At 37.3% G+C, this 23,993-nt stretch overlaps 1 protein-coding gene and 1 long non-coding RNA gene across 7 annotated transcripts in view; one reads left to right on the top strand and one right to left on the bottom strand.

The window, feature by feature from the left end:
* Nucleotides 1-2,676, top strand: part of LOC102491295 (uncharacterized) — an 11,781-nt gene extending 9,105 nt beyond the window's left edge. The window contains exon 3 of the long non-coding RNA XR_334900.1: nt 2,486-2,676. This is a non-coding gene — a long non-coding RNA (uncharacterized LOC102491295). The remainder of the gene's footprint in view (nt 1-2,485) is intronic.
* GRIA4 (glutamate ionotropic receptor AMPA type subunit 4) overlaps nt 1-23,993 on the bottom strand; it is a 392,211-nt gene that overhangs the window by 221,783 nt on the left and 146,435 nt on the right. The gene's annotated exons all lie outside the window — the stretch shown is intronic.

The following is a 23,993-nucleotide window of genomic DNA, read 5'->3' as shown; positions in this document are numbered from 1 at the left end:
AAAACCCCTCAAAAAAAAAAAAAAAAAAAGCTATCACTGTCAATTCATGAGATTAATGGGTAAATATCTAGAACAATTCTGAGAAAATAAAGCAGAGAGCAGATGTAGACTGAACTGGGCAAATGACGGGATATTGATGAGAACAGATAAGAAAGCAGACTCAGGCCAAATGTATCACCCCCACCTGATCACACAGGCCGCAAGCTTTGCAAGAGAATTGGCTCTAAGTGTTCATCTACATTTTAGAAAACAAGATGAATTCTCCTAGGCAACATCTTCTGCTTCAGATGTGTTTATTTTACGATGAACAAAGGGCTACTGTCTTGCCTGAATTCTTCAGCAAAATTTCCTCAAAAAGCCCAATATCTTTTTGTTAACGGTGAAATAAACAAATCTGCAGTGAAGAAATAAATACCACCCTCTCTTCTCCCCTTTTTGGGTGGGAGGGGGTTCTTTTTTTAACCACTCTTTCATGGCCATCTGGGTATGATTTACTGAGTTCACTAGAACTTGAAAAGTGAAAAGAAATTATAATACATGTTTTCGCACATCTGATTCTTATAGGGTTTATAAGCAATTTTTTAAAAGAAATGTGAACTACACTAGACCTAGCTTTAAATTGAAAAGATATCAATGAGACGACATTTTTTTTCCTTAGGGACTAAAAATAACTCTAAATATATAAAGACATTAACTTTTACTTTCTTCGAACTGCAGTTATCAGCAATACACAATCAAGTGTACCCCAAAAATTTGAATCAAAAATGAAAAGAAGGACCAGCTCTGTAGCCTAGTAGTTAAGAGGACTAGATCCCACATGGTCTACCATGGTCTGAATCCTGACCTCAGGTGGCTTGAGAAATAAACCTGGGGTGAGAGTGGGTGTGTGTGTGTGCACATGCTCCAAATCCTGAAAGGATGGAGAAAGTGAGGAGAACAGATTGCAGTGTGACCATGACCCACTGGGGAGTGCTTTTCTCTCTCTCTGTCCCTCTGTCAATCTCCAGTTAGAAAGACACTTGCCCTCTGATGGGGCCTGCAGGTGGTGTGGTGGTTAAGGGCACTGGACTTCCACATGGCCAAACATGGTTTGAGTCCTGGACCTGGCAGCTTGCTGTCTCTTTTTCTCTCTCTCTCTGTCCCTCTTTGATCAAATAAAAATAAATAAAAGTTCAATAAAATAATTATTTTTAAAAAAGAAAAGGAAAGACATGCCCTCTGCCTCCCCCCCAAAAAAAAGAATGTAAAAAAGAAAAAAAAAAGCCAGGCAATTTATTTACTTAAAAACTTTAATCTGTGATAAAAACGAACTTTGGACTCCAGATTGTGAAAGAGAAAGGAAGAAGTGTATGTATAGTTGAAAAAGGCAGGACTAGGAGGTAACAGCTAGGATGTCTCTACCGGAGTCCTTGTACACGGCAATATTAGGGAAGGATTTCAGGTTGTGAAATGGCCCTGCAGAAACTCCAGGGAGACAATGTAATGGTGGAAAGCAGTTTGGGGAGAAAATGTGCATTGCACCTGGCTAATATTAACATTCCTAACGGGTTTTGTGGCGAACGTTAAATTGGGAAAGATGAATGCAAATTTTTAGTTTTTATAATTACATCTATACAAATAAAGACCAATGGATGTTAGCAATTCGAATACAGAATAAGTTTTGAAACTGATTTTGTCCTTTACTGACTGAACTTGTGTCAAATATTAATGGTGACTGATTAGATGAATTAGATTATGTTAACATGAGTTAGAAGTTGAATAACTGCAGTTGTGTTGCATGCATATGTGTGGAAGAAAGATAGGAAAAAGCAGTAGCTTGCTTTTTTTTTGTCACTTTAAACTGTTTCAATCTGTGCAAATAAGATGGTTAAATTTCTGGAATGTCGGCAAGAAATTGCTAGTGTTTAGAGCATGCCAAGCTCCTGGTAGACTAACATGCATAATTTTTCATTGCTGAATTATGATTATGCTTATTTTTCTTTTATTATTTTATTTCACCTTATAAAATTTATAATACAAGTTCACCCATCAATTTGAAAATAAGAGCAAAAAAGATATTACTGCTGAGGCCTTAACTTTCAACAATAACAATTTTTCTACTCTAATTTACATCTGATTTTTTTCAACGTTGCCCTTCTTTCTATACAACATCTTAAAATAAGATTTATATATCTTTATGGGAAACATCTGAAGTATAATTTGAAGTGTAAGTTAAGTTTCTCATGCAGTAAGGTGTTGAACCAGTGAATTTAGCCAAATGACTACAGACATTGGTACTTCATAATTTGTGATATTGAATAGTATTTCCATCTTATGAAATGGAAATTATAATTAATTTATCAGACTCCCTAGGTCCCTGGAATATTTCATGCTCCTGTTATTTAAATCTGTTGTTTTCCTTCTTGCATTAACAAAAGAACCTGCATCATGCATTACTTGTAACAGCGTTTTATAAAATTGACTTTTTCCCCTTTGTTTTTGATAGGTGGTAAAGTCTGTATTCACAATAATGAAATAATGCTTGAGAACAAGAACAACAAGGTTTATAAAAGTCTGAGGGAAGACTACACGAGGGGACCACTGCACCGGGCAGTCAGCAGACACCTGAGGCTCACTGTGCTGCCACGTGTCTCTGGGAACGGTCCCTCTGCAACTCCCTACCCCAACCCTTTCACTCTTCATGCAGTGCTGTCAGTTGGTGTGAGATGCCTCACTCTACAGCTTTCAGATTCCTACTGTCGAATGGAAATGACTTATTTCTCATCATCCCTACATGTGAGTTATTGAATGTGAATGTGGACAGGTTTTATCCTTCTATAATTAGCATACCATGATCAAATAAATGAAGCATGAGCTGATACTATGTAACACTGATAGGATTTTTAATAATGCTTTCTTCTTTTTGCTTAACTCATGTTCTTAAGTAGCTTCCTTTTCAGTTAGTGTTCTTACTGTTTTATTTATACTCATTTTTTAAATATCGAAGACACATCTATTAGGGATTTCTTTAGGGATTTGTATATAGCACCCAATGATCTCTGTTTTCAGTCATCTAATCCATATGACTGGCTCTTGAAAACTATCAGGTTGTCAGAAAAATCATGATACATTTTTGTATAGAAAAACAGAAAAATAGGTCATGACTTTTCTGATGACTCAATATAATAAAAAAAAAGTTAGCTGAAAAAACCTAGAAGGTCTTTAAAAGTATGAGAGAAGACTACATACGAGACAATCACTGTCTTCACTTGTTTGAACAAGGGGCAGGCCATAAAAAGTCTGTGCCAATTGCATTCTCTATTTTAGAAATGTGGAGTAAGCCTGGGACCGGCAGTTGGCGTAATGGCTATGTTGCTGGACTCCCATGTAGTTGATCACAGTTCGAGTCCCGGAACTGGTGGCTTAAACTCACGCCGGGCATGTGTGTGTGCATGCCCAAGATCCCAAGAGGAAAATGGAGGAGAAGGGATTGCGCTGTGGCCATCTCCCCTGGGGGGTGTTATCTCGCCTTCTATGTCTCTCTCTGTCTTTCTGGTGAGCACATGTGCCCTATAGCAAAAACCTCTCCAGAAAAAAAGAAAAGAAAAAAGAAAAAAAGAAATGTGGAGTAAACCTAACAGGCCTCAACCTCTTCAGCCCCTGTTCAGTCTGGATTTAATCTCAGTATTTAAATGATCTGTAGAACAACTATCTTTGAGGAACCCTTAAAATACAGGGACCCTGTTCTGTATGAAAACAGGAGAAAAATAAAGCAGAAGAGGGTCCTATTGCCTGGCTTTGATACATGGGATTCTTCAGTGCCTGGTGTGTTCTCCTTCCTGAGGCCTTTTTGTGCTCTTGTACCTACGACCTATGAAGCACTTCTGTATGCTAGCTGTGCTCAGATACTGCTGCTTTCACCTGAGGGGTTCTAAAAAGTAACCTGTCTGTGGTTGTTACTGTACATCCATTATTCCTCGTACTAAAATGATTGAGATGAATGGTTATCACATCAATGTGTGGAGTTAACTCAAATGAAATGGAAAAGGTGAACTTTCCAGGGCCTCTGCCATGTCTCCATAAAGTGAGGCTTCATTCCTGATGATATCTGGGACCGTATTTTTTAAAAATATACATTAGTTGAACAATCTATTACTTTAGGCACCATTGAACACTAAAGCTTTTCCTGCGCAGTCATGTATTAATATAAAAGAAGCTTATTTTAATCAGATGAATATAGATTTTAGCTAAATAAAATAGGAAAATGTAAGGTAAGATACTTGAATATTCAATAGAATGCTTCATCTTTATGGGAACTAATATATTTTAATGTCATTTTCCTGCTACTATTAGCATTATTTAATTTTATAAATCATCCTATATAAATACAAATTTCTAGCTAACTGAAGCATGTAACTAAATAACAAGGTAATATTTTCATAAACTTATTACATAGTATTTTTCTCTCTTTTTTTTCAGTTTTTGCTATAGGCCATGTGCACTCACCAGAGAAAGACAGAGACAAAGGAAGAAAGAAAGTGGGAAGTCACACACACACACACACACACACACACACACACACACCGCCGCCCACCACCACCAGCACCGGGAGAAATATCATGCTGCAATCCCTTCTCCATTCTTGCCTCAGGATTCTGGGCACATACTCATACATGCCCAGCATGATTTTCAAGGAGCCAGGTCTGGGACTCTTAACTGTGGAGTTGGTATATGAGATCTAGGGCCTTAACTGTCATGCTACCTTCTGGTTCACCTACTTTGCTTTCTTTTAAACATTTTTTTTTTATTATTTAAAACTTTAAAAGTTTTTTAAAAGGTGAAACAGAATTAAAAGACAAACAATAAACTAGGAAAATATTTACAAATTATTACAGGGAAAAGATAAGTACCTCCAAAGCAGAATGGGCAAAAGAAACGGATACTTAAGAAAGCAAGTTATCTAAAAGGCTTGTTCACAGCTGAAAATCCTTAAACTCAGAGGGACAAAGGAAATTAAACACAAATAACTTGACAAATATTAAAAAAAAATTCTGGATTATAAAAGAAATACTTGTTCATTGAAGAATAATTGTAAAAAAGCATAAAGACAAAAATTAAAGTCATTATACACTCAGTTCCAGAAATGAGTGCCATTAAGGATGTTTAGAGAGTGATTTCCAAGTGTAACATTCTGTGTGTGTGTAAGAGCGTGCATGGATGTGTGTATATGTGTGTTTACATGCTAGGTGTTAGCTGACACTAAAGCATTTAAGAAAAGATTGCCCTGCTCCGTGGGGAAGAGACTGGCACCATGTAGATGTGGGACCAAGAGAATTCTGTTGGTGTGATGGTGGTAGAAAATGTTGGTATAGGTTTGTCTAAAATACGACTTGAGTTTAAGAGATACTTTTATAAGCAAGGGGGCAGTAGTTACTGTTCTAAACTGGTGGTGCTTGATGTTACCTCTCTCCATGACACCAAGTATTTCTGTAAATTCTACTCGCAAATGCTTAGCGAGGGTTGACTTTCATATCTGGCTCTCTGCCATGATGGAAGGGAATGGCAAGTTGAATGTAGGGAACAAGAAAAACCCTAAGGTCTTGGAATTTTTCAAAAAATCCTTGGGACTTTTGAAGTCATGGAAGTGTTAGTTTGAGGAGTTGTATCTACCCTCAGGGACCAGGGAGACTCTAGTTGTTATCGGAGATGTATGTGATTCTTCAGCATCATGATGTACCTGGTACTCTTATTATTATTATACTGATAATCTCACTTAATTTCTAGAAAAACCTTACGTGGTTAGCAGTAGACCTGGAATTCAAATATAGGCCATCTGGTTCATAAAGCTGTCTTTCTTTTTGCCACCTATCCAAGGAAAATACTGTTATGGCAACTAATTTTTTATTACTAATGTAAAGACAAGTTTGATAGGGACCAGCAGTTAGCGTAATGGCTATGTCACTAGATTCCCATGTAGTCGACTGCGGTTTGAGTCCCAGACCCAGTGGCTTAAACTCACGCCAGGTGCATGTGCGTGCATGCCCAAGATCCCGAGAGGAGAATGGAGGAAAAGGGATTGTGGTATGGCCATCCCCCCTGGGGGGTAATTTCTCACTTTCTATCTCTCTGTCTGTCTGGCGAGTGCATACACCCTATACAAAAATCCTCTTAAAAAAAAAAAAAAAGACAAGTTTGATATATTCTGAAAACTTCTTGAAACTATGACCATTCTTTTCTCTACAGTATATGGGTACAAAATGATTTTTAAATCCTGATGTCTATACACAAGTGGTTCCTTTTTTTGTTATAAATTAAGGATGGGGCCAGAGGTGAAGTTGTAGTAAATGCACTGGATTCCTACATGATAGAGCACGTTCAAGTTCCAGAACCAATGGCTTGAAAATCATGTCAGGCACATGTGTGTGTGTGCCCAAAATCCTGAGAGGAGAATGGAGGAGGTGAGATTTTAGTGTGACCTCTCCCCTCCCCGGGGTGGGAGGAGTACACACGCTGAATGACAAAAACCTAAAATATATATATATATGTGTGTACAAGTGCACATGCCCAATGACAAAAACCTTATATATATGTATATGTGTGTGTATATATATATGTATATATATATATGTATATATATACACACACATATACATATATATATGTGTGTGTGTGTATATATATATACATATATATGTGTGTGTATATATATATACACACACATACATACACACGCTCACATAAATAAGGGTGTAATGAATATCCTAACATCATGGTTAAGTGAGCAAATTTTATTGCCAAACTATATATGTTTTAGATAAATGATTCACTCCTTAACAGTCATATAATTTGGGGAAATTTTCTAAATATCTCCAGATTTTAGTTTCTTTATCTTTAATGTCAGAAAAAACTAATTATATGACATAATTGTTAGAGACTGTCCATAAAATACTAAATTGCCATATGATATAATATTTAATATATAATGCCCACATTCTTTTCTTTATTTTTTGTACATATCACAGAGTAGAAACACTAGCCAGACAGAGACAAAGAAAGAGAGAGTGAATGGGGAGGAGAAAACACCTCCCCAATTGAGTATGTTCATGCCTTAATTCCATCTTCTTCATTTCTCCAGGAATAACAGGATGCTTTTCAAGTCATTGAGTCTGGGACTCGAACTGTGGTTGGCCATGTCAGAGCTGGTTCCGTTAAACACTAGGTTACAGGGCTGACTCATTAGGGCCTATTTTCTTACTAAATAATTTTTGATATATAATAATATAATATAAACATGCACACAAGATTACATTTGTAGATTAAGTTTTTATTCATACTTCAGACTACTTTCTTAGGGAAATTCTACAAGTGACAGTTCTGAGTGTAGGCTTTGATCCTGACTGCCAAATTTTTTCAAGTAAATTTATATAAAAAAAATTTGTGCAAATTCATAATATTGTAGACAGTACTTGAGAGAGCTTATTTCCTTGTTAAAGCTGGGTATCATTACCAGAAAATGATCTTTCCTCACTTGATATGTTTACAGTATTTCATAGTAATTGATATTAATACAAGGTTGAAAATATTTCGCATATTTGTTTGCCTTTTTTTAAAATTTGTAAAATCTCTTTATTGTCTGATTTTTATCATTGGGCTTATTTATTTCATATTAATTTCCTTTTTTTTTTAATTTGTAAAATCTCTTTATTGTCTGATTTTTATCATTGGGCTTATTTATTTCATATTAATTTGTAATCATAATTTGTTATAATTTCCAGTCATAGGTGATCATTAGTCTGTCAATTTTATTCTCATATAGAAAGTTTTTAAAAAATTAACTGTCATAGCTATTTTTTTCCCTTGAGTTTCTTCTCTCTTTGTATGGCTGTATCTCCTTCAATAAAAATTGTATAAATTTGTGTATAAATTCTCTTGCCTTCAGAGTTTAATTTCTTTTTTGCAGATGTGTTTATATTAAGGATTTTGAGAAGGGGAGATTATTTTAGACTATCAGTAATCACAAATACCTGTGGGAGAGAGATGCAGAAAGAGATGCCACAAACAGAGGAGAAGGTAATATGAAGTAGCGGAGAGAGATCTGAACACCCTGTGCTGCTGGCCTTGAAGTTAGAGAAAGGGGCCGAGTGCTAAAAGATGCAAGGGAATATAGCTCTTGAGACTGCAGAAGATAAGAGAATGGATTCTCCCTATAGCAACCACAGGGAGCTTGGCCCTACTGATGCTTTGGTTTCAGTTTTGTGAAATTAATTTCTCCTTCTGTCATCCAGATGTTGAAGAGAATAAATATGTTGTTTTTAAGGCACGGAGTTTGTGGTCATTTATTACAGCAGTCACAGAAACCTGATCTGTATTGACAATGTGTTGTGATAGTAGATATGATATAGGAACCTAATTCAATTTAATTTATTTTTGAATAGCCAAATGACCAAGCACCATTTCTTGTGTAACCCAGAAGTTTCCAACTGACCTGAAATGCAATCCTTCTCTCTCATTAAATCCCTAAGCATAATTCATCTTTAGTACATAATATTCTGTTTTGTTGATCTGTCTGTATACTCTGAATAAGGAATATATTTATTTGAAAAGTTTAGTCTTGTTAATTTTAACGTGGTAAAGAGGCATCTGCTCCCTGCTAGTTTCTGCTTCTAGCCAATAGCCCTTAGTGTTTCTATTAGCCTCAAACACTAATATTTCCAGATGAATTCTACTTTTTTTTGAAAATTTTTTTTCTTCACAAAGGGCACTTGTGCAAGAGAAAGAAAGAGAGGATGAGAATGAGAATGAATTTGGGCTTGGTTGCACTGCAATGGCAATCCCTTTTCAACCTATTCTCTATCTTCTCAGGATCCTGGGCGTTTATTTGCAAGTATCTGCCAGGGATGGGACTCAACTCTAGATAGCCCTGTGGGATCTGGCTCCCCATGAACAGGGTTTAACCACTGTACCATGGGGCTGACCTCGAATGAATATTAGAATCTATTTGCCTTGGTGAAGAAACAAGTTCTTGAAATTAACATTTTTCCTTTCTGCTTTTATCTTTTTATCGTCTCTAGTTTTTAATCATTCTTTTGTGCTTTTTTTATTGTACATATGGCAGATTTTCCAATTTTACTGTTTAATAAAGTATTTGAAACTATACATTTATATCTCTGTGTAGGTAGGATTCATCATTTAAGAATTTTTATCATTTTGGTTTTTTTCATAATTTTTAGATATTTTCATATTGAATTTCTGATTTTGTTTGCTTCAAGCTCTCTCTCTCTCTCTATATATATATATATATACTCATATAAACAAATTTATAGGAACTTTGATTTATACTCTAAGTTTTTACTACTCACATATAATTATTTATCCACTCTGTCAAACACTATGGCTACTATAATTTTTACTTTTTTGGAATCTATTAGTTTTCATGGTGACTTATAGTCTACTTTTATAAATATTTATGAAACATTAATAAAATATAAAAAGTACCTCTTTTAGTATAGAGATTAATTTTATATCTTAAAACATATGAAGTATAATATTAACATTCCTTACATCCTTATTGTTTAATTTGTTTCTGTTAAAACTAGGTATAATATTTCAAACTCTATTTTTTAGCTTTATAATTATATATTAATTTGATATGGTATAAATTCATGTTAAACATCATAGCTTTTGATATTTATCATTTTTTATATTATTTATAAAATTGGTTCATTTAATTTTCTGAATCAAACTTATTTAACTTATACAAATTATATGTAGGCAAGTTAAGAAAGAAAATATGTAGAATATGACAAAAATATACATCAGTAAATGGGGAAAGATATTCATTAACCATTTCACACATTAAACAAAGTCTTTTAAAAAGAAAGTCTTTTTCTTCATAAACTTGAAAAATTCTAGAATTAAGTAAATAAAAAGAATCTACTCATAACTAAAGTCTCCTCTCTTTTCCAAATAATCATTTAATAAATGAATTAATTTAAATTTGACCAGAGAGAGAGAGTGAGAAAGCAAATGGCCAGGTTGGGGACTCAAACTGTGGTCAGCCATATGGGAGTCCAGCACCTTAACCATCAGGCCACCTGCTGGTTCCTGAGGTCTATTTTTAAATATGGTACATTAATATTGAAGATGTTGGGGACCAGCAGATGGTATACTGGTTATGTTGCTGGACTCACATGTAGTTGACCACAGTTTGAGTATTGAACCCAGCAACTTAAAACTCATGCCAGGCATGAGTGCCCCCCCACCCCCCCCAAAAAAAAAAATCCTGAGAGGACAATGAAGGAGAAAGGACTGTGGCATAGCCATTACCCTGGGGGGATGGTGGTGGTGGTGATTTCTCACTTTCTGTCTCTTTCTCTATCTCTGTCTCTCCAGTGAGTACACACACCCTATAACAAAAAAATAGAAACTCTCTTCAAAAAAGAAAAAAACAAGATCAATGATGTCACTGTAGGTTAAACTCTCCCTGCATCAGTAATATGCATGATAAAAGTAGCAAACTTAATAAAGCACTTTATTGTCCATATTTTATATATGTAGCATATAAACATGTCAGACAATAACATAAATGATGTCTTATGACTTAAGGAATATCGATCTGTTGATATTCTTACTATCATTCTGAGTATGGATTGAAATATATAGTAGATATAGAAATCCATGAGCTAAGTAACTAATATTTTAAATTTTGGAAAAATCTTTAAATTCAGATCTGGTTCCAAATGCAAATGATAACTTTGGCTAAAGCCCGCCTACCCTGACGAGCCATGTAATGTGACATCTTCTTGGTGTTTCTGTGTGGACGTTTTACTATGCTCATCTACACTCGTTCAGGAGCTCCATTGTGACTTGCCTGGGCGATGTTCTTGCTTGCCCAATCTCCCCACCTCTGGTTCATTCTCTGTACTGCTTTATTGTTCTAATTCTGAAGCATTAACTTTAATCTACTTTAAAATAACTCTTGGAAACCCTATGCCTACGGCACGGAATCTAAATTTTCAAGTAGGGCATCTGACATTATCTATTTTCATCTGTTGCAAACAACCCAGTCAGCCTCATTCTCCCTGCCTGTATTTCACGCCTCCTCTTTTTGAGCCATGTTGAGTTGCTTATCATGTGTTAACGTAGCATACTCATGTACTCACTGTTCTCTCTAAGAAACACCCTCCTCCTTACATTTTATCTTGGTCAGAGTTTCTACGATCTACCCAGCTCAAATGTTACACTTTCTAAAGCCTCTCCTGGAATTCTAAGCAAAATGACCTGCCTCCTCTAATTCTGCACTCAAATAGAGCATGATCCTATATTGTGTATGCATACAAGCATGCTTTTATTTCACCTCACATTAGCCAATGCCTAGTAAAAGCCAGTCACTGACCTAAATCTGGGGTATTAGAACGAGACCTAGCCCTGTCCCATGGTTCATAGTTTCCTTAATAGAATCTAAGCTTCTCATGTTACTTCTTTTGGGAGACAGGGTCCCAAAAGACATAGACTGCTCGCCATTCAGGAGGATCCTTACTGTCTCACTTCTTCCCTCTACTCATCAGTTTCCTCTCTCTGCAGTCCTTCCCTCACCTCCGATTGAAAGCATTGATAGGCAGCAATTCTTATTCTATCTCCTACTTAGAACCTCAGTCCCTAATCTGATATGGAGTCTTCTTTCTTTGTTTCGTTAGTTTATTTTTTAGACTTTTTGCCATCAGACTAGTGTGCTCCTGGAGACAGACAGAGGGAGAGGGAAAATGAGAAATCACCCCAGATGCTCTAATTCCTTCTCCTCCAATCTCTTCTTGGGATTTTGGGCACAAGTGCACACGTGCCTTGCCTGTTTTTCAAACACTGGGTCTGGGACTTGAACAAAAGAGCCACCTTAACCTTAACCACCACGGCACCTGCTGGTTCCTGGTTTTCCTTTCTTTGAATTTCCAATGTTCTTTGTACTGTTCTTATGTTACATACTTGGTGTACTTTTTATTCGGATTTCTGTTCTGTTTTTTCTTTACTCTCTAAGTGTATAGTTTATGCATAAATTTACCTAGCATGGTATATGTAGCAGATCATTAATTCAACTGAATGGCTTAGCTCATAGTACAAAGGTCATAGCCTCCTTTCAACAAAGCATCATTTATTCATAGTGACTCATACAAGCATCTGTTCAGGGAAAGCACCAGGTGTGTTCCTTCCTTAAAAAAGGTACTGAGTGTGATTTATTTCTTCTCTTTCCTATTTTTGAAAAATTTTTTCCACATAAAATCCTAAGCATCACTTTGGCCTCCTAAAGTTGTGATATGTAGATTTTGTTGTTGTTTACTTCAACTTCAAGTGACTGTTCCTTTATGTAACTATGTAATTTTATTAGTTTCTCTTCCCTGGTTTTTAAGCCAAATTTTAATTTTTTTAAAGCCAGCTAATGCCACTGTTTTGATGCCAATAACATCCTTTATCCATCAACAGATGATGTTTTTTAGAAGACAACTTTGTTTTTCTTCAATAAAAATGCGTTTAGAAGAAAATTGGCACATGCATATGTTTTACTTTCAGTATTAAACTTGGCATTACCTCTGGGGGCTGGCAGTCCCCACTAAGCTTGCCTTGTCATCCACCATTATGTGCTCTAGAAGTACAGCCAACACCTGTGACCACACAAAAGACCATGCACAGCAGCTGCAGGACTCAGATGTCCATGCTGAAATGAATTTCTAAAGCTGAAATATTAGGATCTGTGACTGGTTCTCTTTTTTTGAGCCTTTCAGGAACTGCTGAAATTGCCCAGGGTTGCAGACTGTTATGTATTAATTGTCCAGGACCTGTTTGCTTTATTTTCTTTGGCTACCTCCAATTCCAATTAAAGGTGAATGCCCTCGCTGGGAGTGGCATGCCATAGGTAAGAGCGTAGATTGTTAAGTCAACCTGCCTACGTTTGAAGTGTGAGTCTGCCACTTGTGTCCTATGTGATCTTAGGCAAGCTATTTACCTTCTAAGGTCTCAGTGTTCTCATCTGTAAAATGGAAATAATATCACCTACCACATTAGAATTTTGTGAAGATTAAACAAATTCATATATGAAAAGCTTTTAGAACAATGCTGCACATGGTAAACACTGCCTAAGTGTTTGCTATTATTATTAGATTATAAATTCTTGAAGAACCTTTGAATCACAAGCAACTTTAAAAAAAATTCTATTTAGTCAGTGAGTGAGAGAGGGAAAGGGATATAAAGATACAGCATGCCAAACAGGGTCCTGATGCCATGAGCCACCCCTAGGTCCAGCCAGTCCAGATCATGAGTGCACACATGCCCAGTGGACTCAGAGAGGTCTTCGCATATGAACCCTGAACCTTTCCATATGCATTTGCGTCACAGAGCATTGTGTTTTTTTATAAGTCAAATGTATAAGTCATTTTTTATATGTAAAACTTTAATCATTCATAATTTCACAAATTTGCACCACTTTATTTCATACATCTCTCTCTCTCTCTCTTTTTTTTTTTTTCCATAGCAAAAATCACTCCCCCAGGGTGGAGGGTGGCCACCCTACAATCTCTTCTCCTCTACTCTCCTCTCAGGATTTTGGGCACAGACACACATGCGCCTGGCATGATTTTCTTTTTCTTTTTCTTTTTTTTTTTTAACTCCACTCTCTGGTCCCCTCAAAGCAACTTTTAATAATATATATGCTGGGACCAGCAGTTAGCGTAATGGCTATGTCACTGGACTCCCATGTAGTCGATCGCTATTCGAGTCCCAGACCTGGTGGTTTAAAACTCACGCCAGGCACATGTGCGTGCATGCCCAAGATCCCGAGAGGAGAAAGGAGGAAAAGGGATTGCGGTGTGGCCATCCCCCCTGGGGGGGGGATTTCTTGCTTTCTATCTCTCTGTCTCTGTCTTTCTGGCAAGCGCATGCGCAAAAAAATACACACACACACACACACACACACACACACATATATATATATATATATATATATATATGCTAAACCTTTTTCCTTGTTCAATGATTTATTTTTGACTTGCAATTTCATGGCAGAGGATTCCTGTATATCCAAAAAAATTGCAGCATAAAACAAAATCTAAACATGACAAGATTAGTGAAAACTCATTAATTTATGTAGTTTTACTCCAATTTCCATGTATACATAAACAGTAGCAACTTCTAACTACCTGGAATACCTTTGGGAAGTAGGTTTTTTTTTTTTTTTTTTTTTAAAGATAGACATGTCTTACATAAAAAGCAAACGAGCAAACGATTAGCATTTAGTGCAATCTGCAGTTCAATATTTTACACTGGAGGATTTGATCAGACTTACAGTTAGATGATATCTTGAAGAATGGGAAACGATATTCTTTACATGGAAAGACTTGAAGTCTATTTACCAAGTATTTAAAGGAATATTTCATCATTATTGGGAAAGGTATATAAAAACTAAGCTGTTTCAGGCCAGAAAGGCAATATATCAGATACAAGGACCTACATTTATGATATTATGGACCTATAATACTGTTTCCATGGCACTCATACTCTTGCACAGATCGTGAAAGAAATTTAATCAGTATTTGAGTTACATTTATAAGTCATTGCTTTTAATTATTTGTTTTCTAATTGTGAGAGAGTTTATTTTCTCACCAGAAAGACACAGAGAGGGAGGGAAAGCACTTACCCATTTTCCCATTGTTCTGGGATTTGGGGAATGCACACACACATGCCTGACATGTTTTTCCTGCTAGCATGGCTGGGATTTGAACTGCAGTAAGCCACGTGAGATCTGGCTCCTTTAACTACTAGGCCATGGGACTAGGTCCATTTATGAATAATAAATAAGGTAAATTTAATAGAAAAATACATGTTTGTCTTATGAAAATCTGGTTTTCTTAAATAAAAGCACCTTCAGAGCAAACACAAACTTAAGTAGTTTTTCCATGTAAGAGGATTCTAAAGATAGAGCCGATTTCAATGAAGTTTCTAAGTTAAAGGTTGATAAGCTTCTTAAGGGCCAGCTAGTGAAATTTAGGCTTTTTGACCCATACGGTTCTTGTTGCAACTACTCAACTCTGCCATAGTAGGGAAAAGTAGCCACAGATGATACGTAAATGAATGAGTGTGGCTGTGATCCAATATAACTATGTTAAAAAAAACCCGACAGTTGGCCAGATCTGGTCCCCAGGCTGGAGTTTGTAGACCCGTGTTCTAGAGGTTAGGAGTGAGAAGCTGCGGACCTATGAAGGTTCATGGAACTGGTTAATTCTAGTTATTATGTGTGCCCAATGGCACAGTCTCCGAGTCAGTCCAATCTGTGCTCTTTGGTATGATCCATTCTACATTTATTTCTACTTTCTGCTCATTTTCTCATCAGTGATTTCTTTAGCAATTTTATGGCTTCAGGGCTTCTTCAAACTCTGATTTGTCTGCATGGCTCTTCAGGACTCACTCTAGGTATTGTTGATGCCATTCTACTGTTGTTATTTTTCGAAATACTATTCTGCGTCTTTTAATCTAAACATCTGTGGACCAAATTCTAGTGCTGAATAGGAATATCTCTTTATGTCAGATGGGAAAAACCTTGACTATGTCATTATCTGTTCTACTTTATACCCTGTGTCAATCTGTGCTAAGTTCAGCTGTGTAGCGGCTTTGGCTAACTTGGGCTGCTTTTTAAATCCATTTTTCAAGGTTAAACTGCTTCAGTGTTCCTCTCTCTCTCTCAGATTATAGCTTAGACCCTGCATAGCCATCTGCTGAGGGCACCTGTGGTTACATACCTCTGGGTCTGCTGAACTGCCAGGCTGTAGTAACATTTGGCCCAAGGGCTATACTGGCTTCATTCTGACACCGACATGTCTTTAATATACTATATATGGTTCCTCTATAAATCAATGCCAATGTTCCAAAGGATTAAGAGAACTCGTTCTAATATAAACTTACTTTTAGTAGGTTTTTTTTTTAGACTTAAGAGGCATGTGAAGTCTATGATTCTCACTCACCCTACAACCAGTGGTCACATATGCTCACTAGAGAGAGACACAGAGAGAAGAGGAGAAAGTATCCCTCATGGGGAATGATCATGTCATAATCCCTTACCTCCCTCTCTCCCTCCTTCTGAGATTTTGGGCACACACACATGTGCCTGGATGTCAAGCTGCAGAATCTAGGACTTTAGCTACATGGTTAGCCATGTGGGATCTCGCTGCCTTAGCCCCTAGGCCGCAGAGCTTGCCCTGTGGTTCTATATACCACTAATTTCCTATATAATTGAGTGAAAACTTAGATAATATAAAATTCACAAAATGAAGTAACTTAAATACTTAAAGCAATGCACATTTCAGATTTAAAAAATGCCCATAGGAACTAACATAATTCATCAAGTTTAATATAAAAATAGAGAAAAAGTAATTTATTAGCTAAGAAAATATATCTTCTGATGTATCTTTTATGATATAAGAAGCGCAATGGTGACAAAATTTTAGTGCTGATTTCAGATTTATTGTCCTCTTCTGAGTTAGCCTTTTAAGGTTGTTTGTGTTTGAGATATTTTAAGATACTTACAAGTAGAAAAGGTTTTTAAATGAGTCATTGTTCAAAATTTTCCAAAGTGAGAATTGACAGAAATGTACTTATTATATATTCTTTTCTAAAATTCATACAAAAAGAGCTAAACATTTCCCACTGAAGTGAAAGAGAGTAACAGTTTCTCACATATAATACCCCATGACATGGACCCTTTTGGGCAGGGTATAGATAGACAAAAGGCCTGTATCTATATTCCCCATAATCTTTTCCCATCTACTTTCCAAATTAAAGTGACAAGATTTTTAAAGATGAGTGTCTAAGCCGTTTTGGGACAGCCAGGTAGCATGGTGGTTAGAACAGCTGGATACCACTTGGCTGAGTGAGTGGCTCGAGTCTCAAACTTGGCAGCTTGGAAAATATAGCAGGTATGTGTATATGTGTGCCCAAAAGTCCGGGAAGAGGATGGAGGAGTAGGGACTGCAGTGTGGCCATCACTTGGGTGGGAAGGGAAAAGGGTGATTTCTCTCATATCTGCCCTTTCTCTGTCTCTCTCTAGTGAGTACAAATGGCCTATAGCAAAAAACTAAAAAGATAAAAAAAAATGAATGTTTAAGTTGTTTTTCTCTAGCAGAAGATGCTTGTTTGTTATGATCTTAATCTGACATCTGTTAAAACAGAATGAAACCCTTAAAATAAACTTTGGAAAACAGTGAGAATGTATTTTTTTAAAAAATTAATTTTTGCTATAGGGCATGTGCGCTTACCAGAGACAGATCAAGAGAAAGAGGGACAGTGAGAGAGGACACCCCTCCCCTCCAATCCAGGGAGGATGGCCATGCTGCAATCTCTTCTCCTCTCAGGATTTTGGGCCAGCATGCACACACACCTGGCATAATTTTCAAGTTGCTGGATCCAGAACTCAAACCATGTATCTGGCCATGTGGGAACCAACCACCTTAAGCTCCATGCCATCTGCTGGCCCCCATAGTAGTCTTTTACATGATGATGATTACTGTCTTTAGACACTAAAATCTTCTGATCTGTTACCAGACAGCAATCACTAGCATATAAATGAAAAATAAGTTAAAACCAAAAAGTCTTCTGTCCTGTTATCAGTTTAACGGATCTTTTCTGTTTTGCTGTGAATGGATGATTCTAGTCATTTTATAGGCCTTTGTAGTTTTGAGAAGTCACTTAAGTAAATACTCGGTAGCACCAGGCTAACACATTACCCTAGTGAAGTCTTAGTGAAGCACTCATCACAACCATGTTGCCAGCTTCAACTTCCACCTCCATGTAGATGCTGTGTGCCAAAGGTTGTAATCAAAGCAGACAGCTACCATCTGCAAAACTCCATGGACTAGCTCCTCTCCATGCTGTGGTTGCTGCCTGCACTACCAGGAATGGTCCCTTCTCTTACTTGCATTCTTCTAGAAAATCTTATTTCCTTAGACCTTTCTTGTCCTCTCACAGTGTCTGAATTCCCTGTTACAGTGAACCTGACCTTTACTCAAGTCCTCTCTTCACTTGATGTGTAAAACTGACTTAGCTTGGCACAGCACCTTACATACACCAAGCCCTGAAACCTGGTCCCACAATCTGATTCAAGAATTATTGCATTTCTCTGACATTGACCTTGAATATTTCTTTACGCCATGTTTTACTCTGTTTTATTGCTAAAAACAGAAAGTGTCTGATACTGTTTTTGTTTGTTTGTTGTGTTTTTGCTATAGTGTGCTTGTGCTTGCTGTAGAGAATGAGACAGAAAGTGAGAAATCACCCTCCAGGGAGATAGCCATGCCTCAATCCCTTCTCCATAATCCTCTTGGGATTTTGGGCATGCATGTGCCCTGTGCGAGGTGTAAGCTGCTGGGTCCAAGACTTGAACCACAGTCAACTATGTGGGAGTCCAATGACATAACCATTATGCCATCTCTTGGTCCCAAAACCTAGTGAATTATAAAATTAGAGGCTTATTCAGCTCATGGTTTGGAGGTCCAGAGTTCAGGGGTCATATCCGGTGGTTTTTTTGTTTGTTTGTTTGTTTGTTTTTTGTTGTTGTTATAGGGTACAGGCATTCTTCTCCATTCTCCAGGCACTGTGTCAAAGAGCAGCAGCAGAGTAGAATAGAAGAGCTGTCCATATGTCTTTCTGTGTTCTGGTCTTGTACTCTCTTCTTACAAATCCACCAAAGTCAACCATGGAACCTCATCCTAATGGCTTTAATCCTAATCTCTTCCAAAGGTCCCATATTTTGACACCATGAAGACACTAAGTTTGCCTTCAAAATAAAACCAGAATCTAACTCATGAATTTACTGGGAACACGCAAATGATGGCAAGCCACTTTACTTATTATTCCACATCAGTCAGGATGCAGTATATAGTAGAGTTATGAGGTCAAAAAATATGTAAACAAAAACATCTGTGATAGGTATATAATTCTAGAACTAATAACTGCAATACAGGATAGGGATTTGGTTAATGTTGAGATAGATCAAGATGATAATCTAATAGTTAACTAATCAGACAATCTCCAGAAAACAACCATCAAACAAAAATTTATCAATGTACAGAGTGTAAATAGGAAGAGTATTATAAAGAGATAAGCAATATCCATATAATTAATTTATCCATAAAATTAATTAGGCAATTGCCCCTAAGACATTAGTAAATTTTCACTTTTTCTTAATTTAATTTTTTAAGAGAGATTTTTGCTATAGGGTACAGGCATTAGCTAAAAAGACAGAGAGAGACAGGAAGTGAGAATCACCTCCCCCCAGGAGGAACGGCCATGCTGCAATCCCTTCTCCATTCTCTTCTCAGAATTTTGGGCACACAAGTACATGTGCCTGGTGTGAGTTTTGAGCCGTCAGGCCCAGGACTCAAACTGTGGCTGCCATGTGGGAATCTAGCAATATCACCATTATGCCATCTGCTGGTCCTAGTAAATTTTCACTTTAACTCAGGTTAACCTCATTACTATTTTTTTTTTAAGAGAAGTTTTTGCTACATGGTGCATATGCTCACCAGAGATACAGAGAGAGACAGAGAGAGAGAGAAAAATGAGAAATCACCTCCAAGAGGGGATAATCACACCACAGTCCCTTCTCCTCTATTCTCCTCTTGGGACTTTGGGTACACATGCACCTGTGCCCAGCATGTTTCAAGCCACCAGGTCTGAGACTCAAACTGCAGTCAATCATGTGTAAGTCCAGTGCCACAACCACCATGCCACCCAGGTAGTTCCCAGATGAGCTTTATTAAACAACCTAATATTTAAGGAATATAAATATTTTTTATAGAAATCTGAATACATATTATAAACTGATACTCATGAGCCAAATCTGGCCCACCATCTGTCTTTGTATGGCCTGTACGTTATGAATGATTTTAACATTTTTTGATGTTTAGGGGGTAAAAACAAAAGACAAATGGTATTTTGTGATGCAAACAATGTTTAAAATTCAGACATCCGTGTTCTTAATTAGCATTTTATTAGAACACAGGCATGCTCATTCATTTACGTATAGTCAATGGTTGCTTTTACTTCTACAGCAGAGGAGAGTGGCTGTGACAGAAACCATATGGTTTACAAAGCCTAAATTACTTATTATCTGGCCCTTACGAAAGCAGTTCGCTGGCCCCTGGCATAGATCATCGTCTCTCATTAACTAAGGCATAGTGCACATAGGATAAACGTTCCTGGAGGAGCATAGCACGGTGCTAAAAGGCAAGAGTTGGTTGTCTGACAGAGCTAGGTAAGTCCTAGTTTTGTCACTGACTACCATGTGACTTTGGGCAACTTATTCATACTCTTGAATCTTAATTATTTTATAAAGAAGAGAGGATAATATCTTTATTTACCTATAGAGTTTGGAGAGAATTAAATCTGTAACATGCAAAAGTATAATGACAGTTGAGGCCTAGAAGGAAAGTTTGCAGGAAAGTTGAGAACAAAGTGATGGCAAGAGATATACTTGCCAACTACCAGCTGCAAGAAAGTCTGTGTAGCTATGTGAATATTGAAAGAGATAGATCTCAAGATAAAAAGAATTATTAAGGAGAGAGGGGCCCTCTAAGTAGTACGAAAACTGTTCAATTTATCAGGGAAATACTAAAAATTCGAAAGTAGTTTGCATTAAAATGTATCACATATAACACAGATATTTATAGAACGATAGTAAGAAATTGACCAAGGTGGGAGATTTTCTAGATGCCTTTCTCAGTTAGGTCAAACAGTCAGAAATTTTATAAAGGTAAAGAAGATCTGAACAAACATGTAATGATTATACAGAACCTTATAGCTAAAAATTAGAAAATATTTTTCTAAGGCCCCCATAAAATGTTATTAAAATTGGCCATTTACTAGAACATAAAGTTCCATAAAGCCCCAAAATAAAAAGTCAGCATAATAGAGAGCATATTTTCTGGCTAGAATCTATTGATTATTTCATACCAATGCAGTTTATGATTTAACAAATGAGACATAAGAAGAAATGAAAATAAAATTAAAAAAACTGACAAGGCCTTAGAATCATGAGAAAAATTAAAGCAATGGTTTAAAAGCTCTTACAGGCTTCATGCCCAAATGTTTTAAGGCATGTTCTACTAAAGTTTTGAGGAAAAGCTTATTTAAACATTGTAGAAACTCATCCAGGAGACAGGAAAATATGTTAGATTCTGCAACACTTTCTGGAGGCCAATATAACCTTGCTACAAAATTGTCAAGTACATTATATTAAATAAAAATGATAGGTCACCAAGGAATAACCTTGCATGGAAAAAACATGAGCAACGGTTCACTCTGGCACGTGCATGGGTTTTAAGAGGGACAGTACTGGAGCCACAGGGAGAAATCCTGCTGGTGCTAGGGAGAAGACAGACTGGGCAATGGCACTGGGGGCTTGAATGCAAAGGAGGGGACGCGTTTGGGATATTTTTAGTTGGTACACATTCAGCAGGACTGATGATTGGCTGGATGTGATTACATGAGGGAGTAAAAGAGGAGTAAAGAAAGCTCCTATATTCACAGCGTACAAGGCGGAGTGCCACCATCTAGAATCGAGAACATGTAGAAAAAAGCAAGTAGAAGAGGACGAGTGATAGATTTCCTCTTGAAATATTGAGTCTTGAGAGAGAAATGGGACATCTGATAATTACTATGTAAATGGGCCTTGCTCAGGGGAGGGAACTGGGTTCCAAATACAGACTTTAAAGTAATGGTTATACAAGTGAAATTGAGATCATGCCATTCATTCATTTATATTTATTAAAGTGTGTCTATGTGACAATTCTTGCTCAGTAAAACCCAGGGAGCAAGACAGAGTCTCTGCTATTATTATGCTTGAAGAATCCAAGGATGAAGGCACAGGATTAGCCCCGTAGAATAAAGTTATACAGAGGTAATACAGATGCTACAGGAGCATGTGGAAGGGGTTAACTTGCTTGAAGAAAAAGCTGCCAGAAAAGACTTCTTGAAGGAACTTATCCTCGGACCTGAAGGATGAGGAGTTACCCAAGAAAAAGAGACAGGCAAAAAGTGTTGCTTATGTTGCTGCAGCTTATTCTGCTCTTTCTCTGACGACCCCTATTTTAGCTTCTTACTATTACTCTTTGCTCAGTCCCCTTGTTTGGCAGTCCTGTTCAGCAGTCCAGTTCACTCTGTGAAATTTCACCACTTCCTGAGGTTGACTTCCAGCATCTGCCCTTGATTCCTTCACTCGGTAGCCAGGATAGTGGAAGGTGACAGATAAACACGTGCCTGCCTCCCTTTGCCTCTTTTCACCAGGGGAAAGGGACCAGACACATAGCCCTTTGTATGAAAGTGCCACCAATGTGCCTTTATCCTAGCCACTCATCCTTTGGTTCACTGTCCCTTTCCTAACCCCAAATCTGAAAATCTGGGTTAATGAGAGCAGAGAATAAATACTGGAGTAACTTCAAAGGAGAGGCCAAGAAGGAAGCCAGAGTTGAATACTATTTCTCTCTCAATTACAAGTCAGAACCTCCATAGGAAGCTCTGCTGTTATTTTTATACCTGTACCTCTCCTTGCCTTCACACTGGCCTGGTTCCAGCAGGAAGGAGTGATACATGCTCAGAAGATACAGTTAAGTGTTGTCCTCCTGGTGGAATGGATTATCCTCACACTTAGCAATTGACAGCAAGTAAATATTCGCCTAGTCAGCCAGGCCATAAATGTAATAAAACTTTGTAAGGAAATATATCTGGATGAGTTATAAAATAATAATCTAAATGCTGATGGGTTCACTATAAACACAGATAATTGCCTTCAAGTCTTTATGGGAGCTATACAAAAAGGGAATTCTTCTTTCTCCTGGCAAGGGTTTTAGACTTCAGGATTTTTTCCTTTTGGGGTTAAGAAAACAAAAGTTTAATAGTATCTGGTAATAAATATGAATTACTAATTCCTTCTTGGATAATACCTGGCTAGAATCTGAAATCTTATTGTTTCTCCTGAATTTATGTGGCAATTAATTATGTTTTGCTATTGTTCTTAATTTTGTTTTTAATAAGGACAATGAACTGTAGGAATTTTAAGTGGTGCAGTTAACAGTAGGCGTGTGTCGGCTGAGTATCAGCACATTAGGGTAACTAGGAATCAGAGATGAGAATGAAGAGAAGAATGTTGCTTGTAATCTGTACTGTAGACACTGACCACTCCTCTATGGACGGCACCTGATGGGGATATGGTTATCCCTGACCTACCCTGTGCATCCCTAAGCAAATCCCCCTATGTAAGGGGGATTTCAAAGAAAGACGTGATGATAGTGCCTCTATTTTGATGTGAATTTATGTCAGTATGCTCTATTCCTTAGGATTATCTGCTCTCCCATCTCTCTATATTATTTATGGGTTAGATTTTAAGGGATAATACAGACACTATAGAACACAGAGAAGGGGTTAACTCACTTGGAGTCTTATCAGTCAGGGTTCTTTAGAGAAACAATCCACTAGGATATGTAATATAAAGAGAGAATAAAGTGATACATAGAAAAAGATTATTTATGAGAGATTGCACATGCAATTATGAAGCCTGAGAAGTCTCACAATCTGCATCTGCAAACTGGAGGCCCAGGTGTACTTCCAGTCAAGCCTGAAGGCTGAGAACCAGGGAGGCTGATGTCCACGAGGAGAGGATGGAAGGCCCAGCTACCAGTGCCTAGTGTTCCATTGGTGCCCTCAATGAATCCCTTTACACTAGTGAGGGTAATTTTTTTTACTCAGTCTACCAATTTCAGTGTTAACCTCTCTGGGCATATCCTCACAGACACATCCAGAAAGTTTCTTCTACTAGTTCTTTGGTCATCACTTAGCCTTGTCAAATGGACACAGAAAATGAATCATCACAACGGCCCTATCTTATACTGGAAGGGAGAAGGATTACGGTCCCTAGTATGCCTGAAATGATGTTACCTTTCCTTACATTACTCTAGGTGCTTAGGTAAGGACAGAAAAGAGGGAAA

Source organism: Tupaia chinensis, unplaced genomic scaffold (assembly GCF_000334495.1).
Source record: "Tupaia chinensis unplaced genomic scaffold, TupChi_1.0 Scaffold000311_2, whole genome shotgun sequence".
NCBI classification, from domain to species: Eukaryota; Metazoa; Chordata; class Mammalia; order Scandentia; family Tupaiidae; genus Tupaia; species Tupaia belangeri.
This window is presented reverse-complemented; position numbering and strand designations above follow the sequence as displayed.